The 16,617-nt window shown below is 40.0% G+C and overlaps 1 pseudogene; it reads left to right on the plus strand.

The window, feature by feature from the left end:
• Nucleotides 1–5,322: 5,322 nt before the first annotated feature.
• On the plus strand, nucleotides 5,323–5,436 carry LOC147004552 (small nucleolar RNA SNORA17; annotated as a pseudogene).
• Nucleotides 5,437–16,617: the final 11,181 nt, after the last annotated feature.

Below are 16,617 nucleotides of genomic sequence, written 5' to 3' on the forward strand. Positions count from 1 at the left end.
TTTCAAGAAAAGTTACGTGGAATATATGAGTATGACTTAAGCACTGCCTGACTTTCTCCCAAGCGAGATTTCAAACTCTGAGAACTAAGGTCACATCTAGGGGACAAAAGAGCAGAAGTTTTTAGCTGGTGGTGGCTCACGCCATTAATCCCAGTACTGGGGAGGCAGAGGCAGGAGGATTTCTGAGTTCGAGGCCAGTCTGGTCTACAGCGTGAGCTCCAGGACAGCCAGGGCTACACAGAGAAACCCTGTCTCAAAAACAAAAATTAAAAAATAAAAAAAATAGAGAGACAGAGAGAATGAGAATACGTTTTTGACTTAAAAACCAGGCCATTGAAGGAGAGATGGTTCAGAACACTAGTTCCTGGGAACTCAGTGCCTTCTTCGTTCCTGGGAACTCAGTGCCTTCTTCTGACCTCCATGAACACCAGGCAAAACACTCATATATGTAAAATAAATATGTCTAAAAAGTTTTAAAACACAGACAAAAAAGTTATCCTTATTTCTAAAATTTTGGCAAATGGTTTTTATTTACAGCATTTTTTCATGGCTGGAAACACAGTCATTTTATTTATCTTAAATTTGTTAATATAGTCAAACAAAACGGGGTGTTTTATTATACAGTGTTGATAGATTCAATTTGCTAATGTTTTATTGAGGAGTTTTACAACTACATACAAAAACACTTCCTTTTTCTTTTTTTTTTTTCTGACAGTGTTGTCTGGGTTGGCACAGACAGTCTTGGTGTCAAAATAAAATAGAAAGTGGATCATATTTATATCCTTGAAAATGTTATGCAAAGTAGATTTATTTCATCTTTAAATTTTGTTGGAATTCACCCACGTTTATTACTATGAACCCAGAAATTATCACTATTGCTTTGAACAGCTTTTAAACTATTATTATCTTTAATTGCTTGAAATCTAATAAAAATTTCCATTCTTTCATGGTTATTGATTGTATCTTTCAAAGAATTGTCAGGTGTGTCTAGTTTTCACATGAAACCACTATTAATAACAAAACCACTGTTAAAATAACCAACATCTTATAAAGTACATTTGAGAACATATTTGACATTATTGATAGGAAATATATAAATATATCATACAACAAAATAAGGAGGCAATGAGTAGTTTAAAAGGGCCAAACTTGAAAGGATATTTCTTCAAAGACAATGAAAAAGCATATCATGTGCTCAATATTTGTAACTATCAGGGAAATGCAAATGAAAATGACAAAGAACCCAAAGTCTTCACATTCATTGATGACTATTACCCTTTCCTAAGAGTGGGACTTTAAAATTACATATTCACCCTGGATCAACTTGTGTCATTTAATAAAGAAATATATTTAGGAAATACATATACTCATATAACAAAATCTAATTTAAAAATGACTGTTGAATTTTGAAGGCCGCAAAGAGAGGCATATGGAACAATTTGGAAGAAGGAAACGAAATGAGAAAATGATATAATTATAATTTCACAAATACAATAAATAATAAATAAACTTTACCTTCTTATATATCTAGTAATTTCATATGTACATCCTCAAAGGTATTGGAAGAAGAAACTTGAACAAGTATTTGCAAGGCAATAGGCATGTCAATATTATTCATAATAATACAAACATGGAACTAAGTCAATTTTCACTGTACATATGAGTGGATAAGCAAACAATGACATGTTCTATTAGGAGAATGCTGTTTGTCCTAAAATGGAGTGACAGCATAGTAAATACAAAATGAATAAAACTTGAAATTTTGTGCTAGAGAAATAATATGACACAAAAATACAAATGCACTGTTCCATTCATAGGATATAGTTAAAATAGTAAATTAATTGATATAGAATCATAGTCACTAGAATTTTAGCAGACAGGAGAATGTGAAATTGATGGTCAATGGCAAAGCAACACTTGGCAATGAAAAAAAAAAAAAGCTGTGAAGGTTGATTTTTACTCACTTTTCATAATAATATAAATTCTTTTAGTGCCACTGAACTGTAAATTAAAAATGGATGACATTATAAATTTTATGTAATGATATCTTTACTATGCTAGAAAAAGGTGTAGTACTCTCCAACTCAGGTCTCAGTACAAAATTTTCGCTGAAGAAATGATATATCACTTGAGGAAAGGAGGGAACTAGAATGATGGGAGGAAAAAAAGGACAGAAGCACCCCAATTGTAGGTAAGGCTTTGCATTCATTTTTATTTTAATTCAGCTGTGGGGCCCACACTTACCCCTACACAGCATTTCTTGGATACAGCCAAGGCTCTTCTGTCCTCCTTTGGAAGGCTACCTAGACTGATAGGGTACAGTCATTTTGATTTTTGAATGGAGCTTTAAGGGATCTATGGTTCCCTTTGTCATAACATTCCTTCTTCCTCATTCTAGCAAGAAAGTGAGCAGAAAAATAATTAAGCACTCCTTGTACTATGTGTCCTTCTAGCCCTGTCACTAAACAATTATGTTTATAATGACAGATAAGACCTCAAGGGACACTTAATTAGCCATCATTTACCACTTGGGTGAGAACATTCTCTGCTGAATTCCTGGGGAGCCACCACACATCTCCTAACCTATGTTAATAGTGTCATGCTGCCCTGTTTCAGAACAGGGTCCTGATCAACATCTCATCTCCAACATAAAAAGCTATCCAGTACAGAAATAGACGACAGAATTTGAAAGAGAGTACAATGAGAGTACATGGAAGAGATGGCAAGATAAAAAAAAAACTATATTTCAATTTCAGAATATCAAAATATATTTTCAAATCCCATCATAAACTATACTGTGTACATTGCTTTATTCTACCTTTAAAGTTTGTCTGCTGTGGTATCATAGATTCTGACAGAATATACACAAAGGACTATCAGGTGTTTCTGAGACTGTTGACTGTGGAAAAAACTATCTTGAAAATAGATTTATGAGAAAATATGTGGAGGAATTTTAGGTTTATGGTGAAAAGATTCCCACCTCCAGATCCTCTTGACTTAGCCTACAGAGAGGAAGATGATAGGTATCTCAACCATCCCCACCCGAAAAGTTTTCTCTGTCAAGAGTTCCTGCTGGGAGTCACATGGACATGTTTTTCCTACAAGCAGGATCAGTTGCTGCACCTTCATGCCTCTCCCATTTGTAAACTCTCTTTTATTGGATGCTTACTAGTATGATGATGTTGGGTGGCATTTCCCCTAATTTCCTACTAGGCTTCATTTTAAGTAATCTCTCTCTCTCTCTCTCTCTCTCTCTCTCTCTCTCTCTCTCTCTCTCTCTCTCTCTCTCTCTCTCTCTCTCTCTCTCTGTGTGTGTGTAAAGAGGTAGAAAGAATAGAAGAACCAGAGGAGATGAGGACACATGAAATCAAAGCCTTCAAAAATCGATAATATCAATGCACATATGAACTTACGGAGACTGGGACAATATACAAAGATACTGCACAGTCTGGACCAGGTCCAGTGTGTATATATTATGACTTTCAGTTTAGTGTTTTTTAAAGGATTCCTGAGTGTGTGACCAAGTGGTTCACTGGTTCTTATGCCTTTTCTCAAATGATTTTCTTTCTATTTACTTGCTTTATCCAATTCCAATATGTTAGGATTTCTTTTATCTTATTTTATTATCCTTTAGAAGACTGTTTGGCTTGTAAAGGGAGACAGAAAGGGATCTGGATGGGAGGGAAGGTAGGGAAGGATATGTAAGGAGGTGAAGGAGGGAAAAACAGAATATACTATTTGAAATAAGAAATTTATTTTCAAGGAAAGAGAAAACAATTCAAAAGAATTTGTGTGTGTGTGTGTGTGTGTGTGTGTAAAATAAAATTAGAACACGTCATTCTCTAGCCTCCATACAGCCACTACAGTGGTGAACTCACTGAAACTATAGCTGACTGCACACAGTCCAGCAGTCAGCCATCAGTCAGTCCAGAGCAGAGGATGAGTTCATGGAGCCTCCACTCTATTTCTGTTTTATTTTTTTTGGGGGGGGGGTTTCGAGACAGGGTTTTTCTCTATAGTCCTGGCTGTCCTGGAACTCATTTTGTAGACCAGGCTGGCCTCGAACTCAGAAATCTGCCTGCCTCTGCCTCCCGAGTGCTGGGATTAAAGGCGTGCGCCACCACGCCCAGCTTCTGCTCTATTTCTGAAGTGCAGGTGATTTGGGCAAAAGAGAATTATTGTCTTCAGTTGTTTACCCACTGCTGAACCCACAAGACTCCTCTGCAAACCTTTAAAGCCATGACCCTCAGATGATTCAGACTGATTTCAAGAGTTCACAGAATGAAATAGTCATGGATATGAAAATGAGATCAGGGCAAGGAAGGGAGGAGAGAAGAGCTGGGGAGAAAGTGGTTACTATGATTGCTTACATGTGTGGTACTGCTAAAAGCTTAATTCATGAAAGATTTTAAGGGTAAATAGCCATAAATGAAGACAGTCCATGTCAATCTCAGGTCTTAAGTACACACACACACACACACACAGAGGTCTCAAGTACACACACACACAAATACATACACACACACAGGGTCCAAGTACACACACACACACACACACAAATACACACACAGGTCTCAAGTACACACACACACACACACACACACACACACACACACACACACTCACATATACATGTATGAATATGTCCACATAATAAAAAACCACTAAGGTAAGTTACTTCGTTGAAGCATCCATGTCTTTAGTTATGCTTTACTCATTCCCAAGTTCTTATTTTTAATAAACTCCAACTCTGGCTTAAAAAACAATTAAAAAATAATCTCATGGAGAGGGCTGGAGAAATGTCACAGTGAATTAAGTACTTGTAGCATAAGTATGAAGATCTGAGTTGGCATCCCCTGCTTTCATGTAAAAACCTAGCTTGGCAGTGAATGCCTGAAATAGCAGAACTTGAAGGCAGAGACAAAATGATCAGGGGGTCCTATGGTCCAACGAGTCTAGCTAAGTGGTCTGTTCTAGACTCAGCAAGCAACTCTGTCTCATGCAATAGAGAGGAGAATGACTGAGAAATAGACCTTGAGGTGATCTCTTCCATGACGCAAGTGTGTGTATGTGTGTATCATCCATCCATCCATCCATCCATCCATCCATCCATCCATCCATCCATGCATCCATCCATCCATCCATCCATCCATCCATCCATCCATCCATGCATTCAATAAACAAGCAAACCCTGCAGAATCAAGCCTTGTGGGGAAAATGTACTAGAATCAACATCACTCTGTGTTTCTTTGACATAGAAGACCTTTGATGTAGATTAGCACTTAATTCTTGAGGAGGGATATTCTTAGGAATTCCTTTCTACTTGCCCCTGGAAGCACTGCATGTGTGGCTGCTCTGTCACATATGTCAGAGACCGCAGAAGAGAGGTTCAGTTTTCTCACTTATGAATATCTGAATGATTAGTAGCCTAACAATGCCTGAAAAAAGTGAGCTTGAGCTGACCACCAGTCTGGCACCATGCAGGCCCTGTCGGTTTTCCAGTATTGGGAGCAAACCTGAGACTAGAAGAGCCTCCCCTGAATCTGAGGGTCCTGAGTAGGAGTGAGAGTGAGACAGATGACCCTTGCCTTGGGACACTCTGGTGGGCCAGTAGAGGAGCAAGCAGATCACCTCCAGTTCTGCACAACCCAGGCCTGCGGATGGGTAGACCAGGTCCCAAATGACCCCTGTCTGATGCCACAATTCGGGAGCAAGATATAGCACTCCTGGCCACTCCCTAGACAACACCAGACACTAGGACCTCGGGTGCTTCTCAGAGGATCAAGTAAGTGGTGGAGAAATGGAAGAGAAATAGAAGGATGTGGGCATAATGAAGAGAGGCAGAACTGGAGACATGAAAATGGTGAGGAATGGTTTGATATGAGTGCCCGTAATTCCACCTGGGACCATGGTGGGGTCCTGGGCCAGTGCTTCCACTGAGAACCACACCTCAGTCTGTACCCTGAAGCAGTAGGGGTCTGTTACCACCAAAGTCCAGATGGATGTCCCTGATCTGTGCTGTCACAGGGGGAAATACTGATGTCTGAGGCATTTGCAGAACAGGCCCAAGCCCTTGCCTGGGCATTCTAGAAGAGCTGACCCTGGTTGTAGAAGAGCAGAGAGCTAACCCCTAGCCAGCTACAGTACTCGAATGGCTGTGCACATTGCTGAAGTTGTAGGTGAGACAGGCCCCAAGGATAGACAGGAGTGAAAGGAGGCCCTACCACTTGTCTCCCATGCAGTGGCATGGATGAAGGAGAGATACACTCCTTCCTCCTTACCCTGTCCCTCAGCAGCTGCATCATTTAGTAGAGCCGGCCCTGCACCTCAACTGTGCAGCACAGTAGAGCTGGCCCTTGATGTGAGGATTGTGGGTGAGCTAGCCCCCAGGGTATGAGTGTGGGAGAGTCAGCCCTCCTCCTGTTCCTAGTTCCTTGGCACCTATGGCCCCGAGGTCATGAGTGGTAGAACTGGCCTTAGCCCTCACTGGCTGCAACACTCCAGCTGGCTGCAACAGCCAGCTCAGATACCTCTCAAGCCCAGATCCAGGGCTTTGAGGTGGCCTACCTCAACAACTACTACATCACTGAACTTCTGAAGTGCACAAAGTAGCTAGTCCTACAGATCCAAAACTTTGTTGACATAAAACTCAAACAGGAAAATTTGACAACATTTAAAATGGTGCGGTATAAACCCAGTCTCATGTAAGTGTGGTCAAGTAAAGAGCTGACACAGCTTATCAACTGTGTGAAAGAAAACCCCAGATAAGAAGCCATAAATACACAGTCTCCTGTGGCCTTAAGCACAAGACTCCTGCAAGGAGCCTCCATGTTCACAGGCTGGAGGGCAGGTTGGAATGTCAGTTCTGCAGAGATTGGAACTTCCTAGGTTCAGAGGCCATGTATCATGGGCAGGTTTTCAACCTCAGAAACAGCCATTCCTTGCCACACGCTGCATCTGAACTTGCCTCTTAGAATAAAAGGTTCGTAGAAGCTATTTACTTTGAACTAACATCTTGGAAAAATAAACAAACCCCCCTAGAAGCTATCAACATAGCAGACCACTAGCTATCAAATGAACATCAGCTGAGGATGTCAACAGATAATGATTTAGACATATATGAACCTTCTCCCACCTCTATGTATTTGCTTCTCCGGTTACCAACCAATGTAGTCTAAATTTGCCTTGATTTATGACTTTATTTCTTTATGCTGTAAGCATGCACACACAGACACACACACACATACACATTCACACACACACACACATACACACTCAAGCTGTAATCATAGACAGACAGAGACATACACACACACACACACACACACAACATACACACACACACACAATACACACATGACACAGTTTCTTTTCCAGAACAGGGAATTTGAGATAAGGTAGATATGTGTTTCCATGCCATGGTCATGCATAATGCTCCAGCACTAAATACTGCTTAATCCCTTTAAGGTGAGACCTGTGTTTGCTTTAAAGTAATGATAACAACAGCAACAATAACCAGGAAACTCTTTCACTTCCAGTAGTATAGAAAGTTTTATTCAATACAGAAAATGACCTTAAGTTCTCCCCAGAGGCCACCATGTTCCCCTCTCTCAATGTTTTGAACAAGGTCCCTTCCTTCCATCCAGTATTGCTGTTGTCTTCTGGTGCACATCAGGGCTGTACCACAAGGTGGCACTAAGACACAAGAAGCTTAGTGTTCATAAAGATCTAAAGAATAATCTAGGTGTTGGGGATGTATGTACTGGGTAGCAGAATTCTCTTCTTGCATGGACTCAGTAACAGCAAAAATGTTCTGGCATAGGAGTGTCCATCAGTAGCATAGACTTTGTGGAGCACGCTTTTACAAACTCAGGGTTTATGTTGTCCACACCCCAGACATGAACGTATAATGATTCCTTAAAAACCCAAGTTAACCGGGCATGATACTGCACAATTTTAATTGAAACACTCACCATACATAAGTAGGCAGATTTTTGAAGAACCTGAGGGCAGCCTTTCGTCTATAGCAAATTCCAGGCCACTGAAGACTCTGTCTAAAAATTCAGTTCATAAACCTTAGTGCAAAATTTAATTATTCTCAAAACCCCAATAGGTGTAAGGCAAGACCATTCGGTCAGGTCTCCACTGCAGTAAGAATTATCTAATCCTAATTGCTTCTAAGGAGAAAAGACACACCTTTGCTCCTAGTGTGCAAACCTCTAGTCCTGAACTGTTTGACTCTGTGGCTTTTGGTTTTGCACCATTTGGTTTGAGTGCACAATAGAGCAAAACTCTCTCTCATGGTTAGGGAGCATAGGCTAAAAGAGGCAGGACAGGGTCCCTACGCCCTTCCCTTCAAAAGCACACGTCTGATGTCATAGGGCTCTGGCAAAGCCTTGCCTATGACAAGTAAAGATACCTTGTTTACCTTCTTCCAGAAGTGTTACCTTGACAACAGAGATTCAACAAATAGATCATTGGAGAATATCCAAGGTTCAATCCCATATATATGCTAGAGTTGTTTATGCTGAGTGTCCACATTACAAAAGGCTAGGTGTTCCGGGAGACCCTTGGGAAAAGGCAGCCTGTGTCAGGGAACACAGGAGGAGAGTGAGCCGATAGAGATGCTCCCTCGGGACCTGGCAGCTGTGTGCAGAATATACTAGAGAGGAAGAGACTCGGAATGATTGCAGAAATTTGGAGCAACCTGTGAAAGGGTGGGATGTTGGAGAACAAGCACTCTACTGCCTGGGAGAAATCTCTGTCATGTGCAGAGCTCACTCTGCGCCTGAACCAGGGAACGGAATGCAGGTTTGGGGATCATCAGCAAACAGATCTGTGGTAATGTGCCCGGAGATTTACTGCTCAGAACCGCTGTTACAGTGAACAAACCATTTTTTAGATATTTAACTGGAAACAACTTACAGGACTCAGCTGTGATGCCACCTAGTGGCCAGAGTCAGAATTTTACCTCTGAGAGGCTGCACAGCTGACTGTAGCCTGGACAGAGACCAAGAGAAGGAACAAGTAGGGATGGTATCAGTCTGAGCTTTAGGAATGTTTTCAATCACTAGAAGGGTTTGCTTTTGACCATCCTTTTCTAGGACATTTAGCCTGAACGGGCAAGCCGAGCACTTTCTGTAATGAGAGAACGTGTACTTGGTAATGTATGATGCTAGAGGAGACATTATCACAGACTCAAACAGGAGGGCATGTGTGCAGTCATGCTAACAAAACATTTTTAATGCATTTTGTTCTTCCATAGCACTGAATAAAACGAATGCTTTTTCAATGGTCTGTTTATCCCAAATATTTGTGTTAATATACTCACAATTTTGTGACTTTTTAAATTGTGAAATTATTATTTGCTTGACTACAGAAGTTTAAAAACCTGATAAAATGATCTCTTAGAGTGAAGTCATTTTCTCAGAGTCCCAGTTCCCTCCTCCTGAGTCAAATGAGATTCTTTCCCTGGAATGACACACAGTCTTCTGATACAGTGTTGTAGTCTACACAGAGTTATGTCTTCCACATATCCAACCTGTCTTCCATTAGTAGAACCATAGCAAACATCAAAGTTATTCTTTTCCATTTAATATTCTCACAATTCATCTGTAACTCACCAGTGTTTGTGTTTTGACATAGTAAAAATGTTGTATGAACTACATGATAAAATTACTTCCTCTCCTCCCTGTTAGTGACTGAATCTCACAGATAACAGACAATAACCCAGGAGTTAGAATACTCTTGCATGTATGTTTCCCTTGTTTGATACAATCCAATGTTATTATACTGTTTGGATGTAGTTTTAATTTCCAATAATATTACTACTGTGACATAGAACTTATAAGTTGATTTCTTTAGAAAAATTTCATACTACCTGAAGGGAGATTTACTAGTAGTTCCTACAGCTGTGATTCCTTTTAGAGCCCAGAGTGAAGGGAAACGGGAAAAAGCTTTCCAGGAGGTGGGGGTGTGGGTGAGCTCCAGTTTCTCCAAAGTCTTGAGACATGTCAAGAAATTAATAAAAACCACAATTTAAATGGAGAAGAGTAAAAAGTCCAGAATCTTATGTTAATAAGGTATCAAAAAACCCACATTTTTCTAACGTGTTAAATTTGCCCCAAATCAGCACCTCATTCTGATAATCTTAACTAGTACTGACTTGAAGTCCTGCTGACCACGTGACGTCCATTTCTTATTGTTTCTCCTAAGGAGAGCACAGATAGGTTCACTAAAGCACCATGTCATTGGATGTCTGGAATTCAGTGTTTTGGAACCAAGTTTCTGAGTCTTGGGTTCATGGCAAGGGCTCCTTCACATACTGCCTCTGAGGAAACCAAAGTAAAGATCACAAAATAAGAGCATGGCTGATTGAGTCTATGACCCTGATTGGCACATTCTGCAACAGATCACACTTGATAAACAAAACACAGGGTTTGCTTAATTGCTGCTCCCTCACAGCATGGGATGCTGGAGGTAAATTCAACACATCCATAATCCCCAGTACCTGACTCCTCAGCCCTTTCAGTACCAAAGCAACATCACATCAGGACCTCAGCCACCTGCTGCCTACTGAAATCATTAGAGTGTAACTGACATCATCTACTTCACAGATTTCCATTCTTTTCATGAAATTAGGCTCAAGTTCTCAACCCTTATACAATAAAACGTAATAAAACTTCCTATAAAAAAACTCCCTAAAATAGTAGAATATTTTTAGCTGTATAGTGTAAGCATTGCATACCTTAACCATGTAAACTACTATGTCCAAATGGAAGTTGCCCATTGTATGTGGTAATGCCTTCTCCTGTATATGAAACCATGCAATCTGCTGCTGAACTCCATAGATTAGAACACTCAGTACTTCACATGATGCTACAGAGAGTGAAAGTTACAACACCCGATGGGAGAAAGTGTTTGTAAACCATATGTCTAATATAGTGAGTGTCTGACAGGGTCTCTAACAGGCCCAGACCATTGCAAACATGGTGCCTGCAAGTCCTCCACTCTCCTTCTCCCCGGCTAAATCATTAGATTACATTTATTTATTAGTATAACGTTTATCTGTTTGTACACGGAATTATTTACTTACTTTATGTATATAAGTATACTGCAGCTGTCTTCAGACAGAGAAGAGGGCATCCGATCCCATTACTGATGGTTGTAAGACACCATGTGCTGCTGGGAATTGAACTCAGGACCTCTGGAAGGGCAGTCAGTGCTCTTAACAAGTGAGTCATCTCTCCAGCACTAGATTACATTCTTATCATTAGGCACCAAGGTCTGTTCCCTTATTTGGACACCTTCCTATTCCTAATGCATTCCTGAGTCTCATCCCTAGGGTCTGGCTGTCAATCACTAAGGTCTAGCAATCAAATGTCATTATTGGGTACACTGATTAAAATGCCCAGTCAGGACATACAAACCTATCTTAGCACAGACTTCCCCATTTTCTGCTCACAAACTGCTCCCAATGAGACACCTGCTGTTTTTGCCTAATTCAGAGGCAGCCCTCCTCCCCCTGCCTGCCCCCTTTCCAGTCAATGAATGGCCTTTGTGCTGAGAATTTTGTGTCTGGTTGTGTCTGCTCCGAGGTCCCTTTTCATGTCAATATCCAGAATGTGTAAACAAAGTATCAACAGTGAAGAAATTATTTTATGGTTGTTTTTATGGGGGAGGTGTGAGGGGTACAGGATGGCTCAAGCCATTTTATCCAGAGGGTTGAGTGTGGAGAGAGGGATTGGAGGGACTCATGCAATCAGACATCCTTGTAGGGAGAGATGTCAAAGATTATGGAGCTGCCATCTCCCCATTGTGATCACATTTGGCCCAGACCACCAACGTGATTTTAAAAATATGGATGAAGGACTCAGTTACACATTTCTATAAGATATTAAAACGACCAATAAGTACATGAAAAGACAGTATCATTCAGAGAAGTGAATGTCCAAACTGCACTGTGCTTGGCCTCAGACCCCGATTTTGCTATTACATAGAAATAAAAATAAAAACCAAGAGCTCCTTTCAACATTCGTGCAGCACCTAAAAGGTTGAGAGTATGCAAACAGAATAAGGTATAGTCACCAAGGACAGAAGTTCTCAATTATAACGTGAATAAGTTCTGCAGGTCTAATGTATAGTATAGGGGTGGTGACAGTTGGAAAAAGTGATCTGCATTATACTCAAAATTTGTTAAGACATCAGGAATATATACCTGTCACAAAGAGCTAGCTCTATGGTTCAATGGATGTGGTCAGTAGCTCTGATGAGATAATCATTTCACTAGGTATACATACATCACAGCAACTCTCTACATCACTTATACGGATACATTTCTACTCATTTTTATACAGCAATGAAACTGAGAAATAAAACAGTGATTGAATATTAATTACCATCAGGCTACACATTGTGACTGGCCTGCCTTGCAATTCCTAACCAGGGCACAGAACAACAGGCAAAGTGCCTGTACTGAAATGTGTGCTCATCCTTGTCAAATACTCTCTGTGTTCACATCACCCAGGTGAAGTTAACTTCCTATCCATGCCTTTTTACAGGTGAAAACTTGAAAAATGGAGGCCAAAAGGACCTCTAAAATTCGTGACTACACTGTCAGTGAGGGAAAGAAATTGAGATTGTATTCAGTCCACTGTTCTGAACTGTGGGAAAATGTCCTGAACTTACTGAGTATTGAAAAATGGGTTGACAAAGGAATGCACATTAAAAGTAACTGTCAGTATATGGCTGAATTTAAAGCTAGAGAGAAACAAGATTGCCCCCTTGGAGGAAAATAACAACAACAAAAAACAAAACAAAACAGCAACATCAAAAGACAAATCTAAAACACCTTTGCAATTGGGGGACAGAAGTGGAGTTGAGAGTTCCTGGGACATTTAGGATCTCAACAGAGAGTCAAGTAATCCATTTTTGATCTTGTATCTTTATAGACAGAAAGAAAAACAGAGAGACAGACACACACATTGAGACACAGCGAGAGACTGGGAGACAGAGAGAGAGAGACTTTGAGAGACAGAGAATGAGAGGGCATGAGCAAGAGTGACTGAGAGATAAAGAGCAAGAGAGTGAGAGAGAATGAGAGAAAGTGAGTACAAGAGGGACAGAGACAGAAAAGACCCAAGTCTGCAGATGTAGATGGCAGAGGATAAAGGGGCTGAAAAAAGGAGAGAAGACAAGAATCAGAACAGATTCAAAGAGCACTACCAAAACGAACAGTGATTGGAACCCAGAGACAGGGAATACTAAGGTAGGCACAAAATTTGGGAAAAGCTACACATCTAGCATTTGACCTGAGCAATGGTAAGATTTTTTGAGAGAGACCTCGTTGACTGTCCTGGAACTCTGTATATAAACCATGGAAAGAGAGAACTGGCATAGATGTGCCTGCCTCTGCCTATTGTGTACTGGGATTAAAGTTGAGCCACAAAGCCCTGCAGGAAGCTATTTTAAAAAATACTTCTGCTGAGTTGATGGCTAGGCAACTCTAAAGGGTAACATCTCTATGTGCAGGTTTCACTCTGGGAACCCAGGGCAAATATATAAGAGGGCTACCTTGTAAAAAAGATTTTCTCATACACTTGTATGTATACATGTGAGTGTTTGTGCTAGAAACTGAAACTAAGGTGTTTCATTTTTATCACTTCTTCACCTTATTTTGAGACAGGGTCTCATCCTGAATCTGCAGCTCTCTATTTTTGCTGCAGTGCCTAGCAAATGGGTCCTGGGGTCAACCTGTCCATATCAGTCAGCGCTGGAGACTCAGGGACACACTACCATGAGAAAAGAACTGGAGGGAAGGTAATGGGGATATATTCACTTCAAACATATTATATCCATGTACACATACCAAATAAAATGTCAAAACAGGGACCCATGCACCCAGAAACTCCACCCAACCAGTGGAATGAATTTCTTCTGTTCTGGTGCCCTGAGCAGACCTTGGGCTCGAACTCCACAGCCAGTCCCACAACACCCAGAGGAAGCTGCACTCCCAGGTGCCCAAACATGCCCAGGATCATAGGATCATAGGTAAGGAGGACACAACATCTGCACCAACACCGGAAGTAACTGTGACCAGTGGGACCCAGGCACCCAGGAACTCTCCCTGACCAGTGGCACGGGTTCCTGCTGGCCTGGGGCAGTGTCCTGACCAGTCCTTGGGAGCTAACTCCGAAGCCAGTCCCACAACATCCTGCAGCCACACCTGACATCCTGACGTCAATCCCTCAAAGTCACATGGCAGAAAGATAGAACCAACTCCTGCAAGTTGTCTTCTGAACTCCACATATGTACGTGTGCCACATGCACAAGTTTAAAAGAAATATCTTTTAAATAAATGGTACATTCTTGCGTACAAAATGTGACAAATTATTGAAACGCGTTGATAGATGGTACAATCACAGACACACACACACACACACACTTAAATCACCACTCAAAAAATAGATTTAATTATGGAATTTTCAAAAACTTATTATTCATTTTTATAGGAAATCACAGTGAAAAGACTGACCTTTTAGAGACCTCGGACTTTTAATGTACTGAAAAAGTTAAAGACTGGTATTTTAAAAAAATCATACTCTGTTTGATTGATATATATATATCATATATATATCAATATATATCAATATATATCAATATATATCAATATATATATATATATATATATATATATATATTGGGGATAAATAAAAGTTATAGTTTAATAGTTATGTGTGTCAAGTTGACAAGGGTCAACTGTACTTCTAGTCTTTTATCAACCTGACACCAAATTAGAGATGGAGGAAGAACTACCTCCATCAGATTGGCCTGTGTGCAACTTTGTAGGGCATTTTCTTGGTTAAGAGTTGGTGAAGGAGGGCCCAGGCTACTATGAGCAACTGGGCCAAGTTGTATGAGACAAGGAGCTAAGCAAGCCACAAAAGCCCACTAAACAGTTTTCTTCCATCTTTTCCTGCCTCTGCTCCTGTTCAAGTTCCTGCCTTCCTCCAATGATGGGCTGAGACTGGGACTGTAAGCCAAACACACCTTTTCCTCCCTGGACCTGTTTTATAACAGTCACTAAGGTTAGATTTCAAATCTATTGAAAACAACATATCGAGAACATTGTCATATAATAGGAATTCCCTAGAATACCATACACATTGTCAGTACAACAATGAATACAAATTCTCTCTTCATTTTGGGGTGTGTTTTTCACATCAGGGTACAGTCCCTGACAAAACCATGGCACCAAGGATGGATGGAGGACAGGGCAAAACCGTGCCAATATGGACCGAGTTTCATCTTCCCCAGTGCTGTGATCGTGTTATCACACAAGTGAGGATTGCACTGCTGAGAGCATAAGAATCCCACTTATTCGAGAATATATAATAAGAGTCAGATGGGAAAAAGTAAAAACGAAAAACCAAAGTTCAAAGAAACAGATAAGGTTAATTTCAAATAACAACATTTTATTTAATACAAAGTTCTAAAACCATGCAATTTTAAAATTGGAAACAATGTAAGGGAAATTGGTCATTACAGTGGCATTTCATTGGATCTTTAAAGTTTTGTGCACTATCCCATGATGCAAGCATTACAAAAAACATGAACAAAATTAAATGTTGTATACAAGGGAAATATGACAAAATTTTATAGCATATTTTAATATGTTTTCCTTACTAATTTATAAATACAATCTCTTTCCACCAAAGAAAAATTAATAAAACATGTTAACTGCCTTGACAGTTTTCTTATTGTGTTAAGCATATAAATTATAGTTTGACTTATCTGTCAGTATTACTACTAAAAACAAAATTCTATTACTTTTTGTCTATGGTCAGACTGCAACTGAGTATGACTTCACTTTAATAGTAAAAAAAAAAAGATACAAGTGATTGCTTTTACTAAGTTATTTCAGCAGAAAAACATTATGTTTAAGTTGTTACTTCCGTTCTTTTTGTTACTCAGTACTTTAAATGTGGTCATTTTGGCATTTCAATATGTGAAAGGGACAAGTGCTATTTGCTATCTTTACCATGCCTTTGTAATGCAGTGTGTTGTCTCAAGAAACTAACAATACAAGTAAGATCTTTTTGTTTCCATGTTGGTGGGAGGGGGAAGATACATATGCTTCGGTATATGCATGTGGGAGCAGGGCATTGCTATCTGGTATTTTCTTAAACCACTCTTAAACATATGTTCTGAGGCAGGAGCTTTCATTGAACCCTGAATCCACTAATTTGTTAGACTGTCTGGTTGTGTAACTAAGGCTCTTCATTCCTCCACCCTTTAAGTACTGGAGTTACAAATGTAGACTTTGGTGCTCAGCTTTTTACAAGTATGCTAGGCATCAGAGCACTGGTGTGCTTGTGTGGGAAGCAGCTGGATAAATAAGGCATTTCCTTAGCCCTGTGTAAATTGCTAATTACTGATGTGGCATACATCATTTCTAAGTAAGTCTAGGATATGCAAACTGAATTCTTAATTATGTCATATTTTAGAGAATGAAGTATGTTGGACTCAGTATCCACAGGTTGCTAGTATGTATTGTATCAAATGAGGGATATCTATCTATCTATCTATCTATCTATCTATATCTATACATATATATAT

This window comes from Mus caroli, unplaced genomic scaffold (genome assembly GCF_978045245.1).
Source record: "Mus caroli unplaced genomic scaffold, Mus_caroli_1 scaffold_5, whole genome shotgun sequence".
Lineage (NCBI taxonomy): Eukaryota > Metazoa > Chordata > Mammalia > Rodentia > Muridae > Mus > Mus caroli.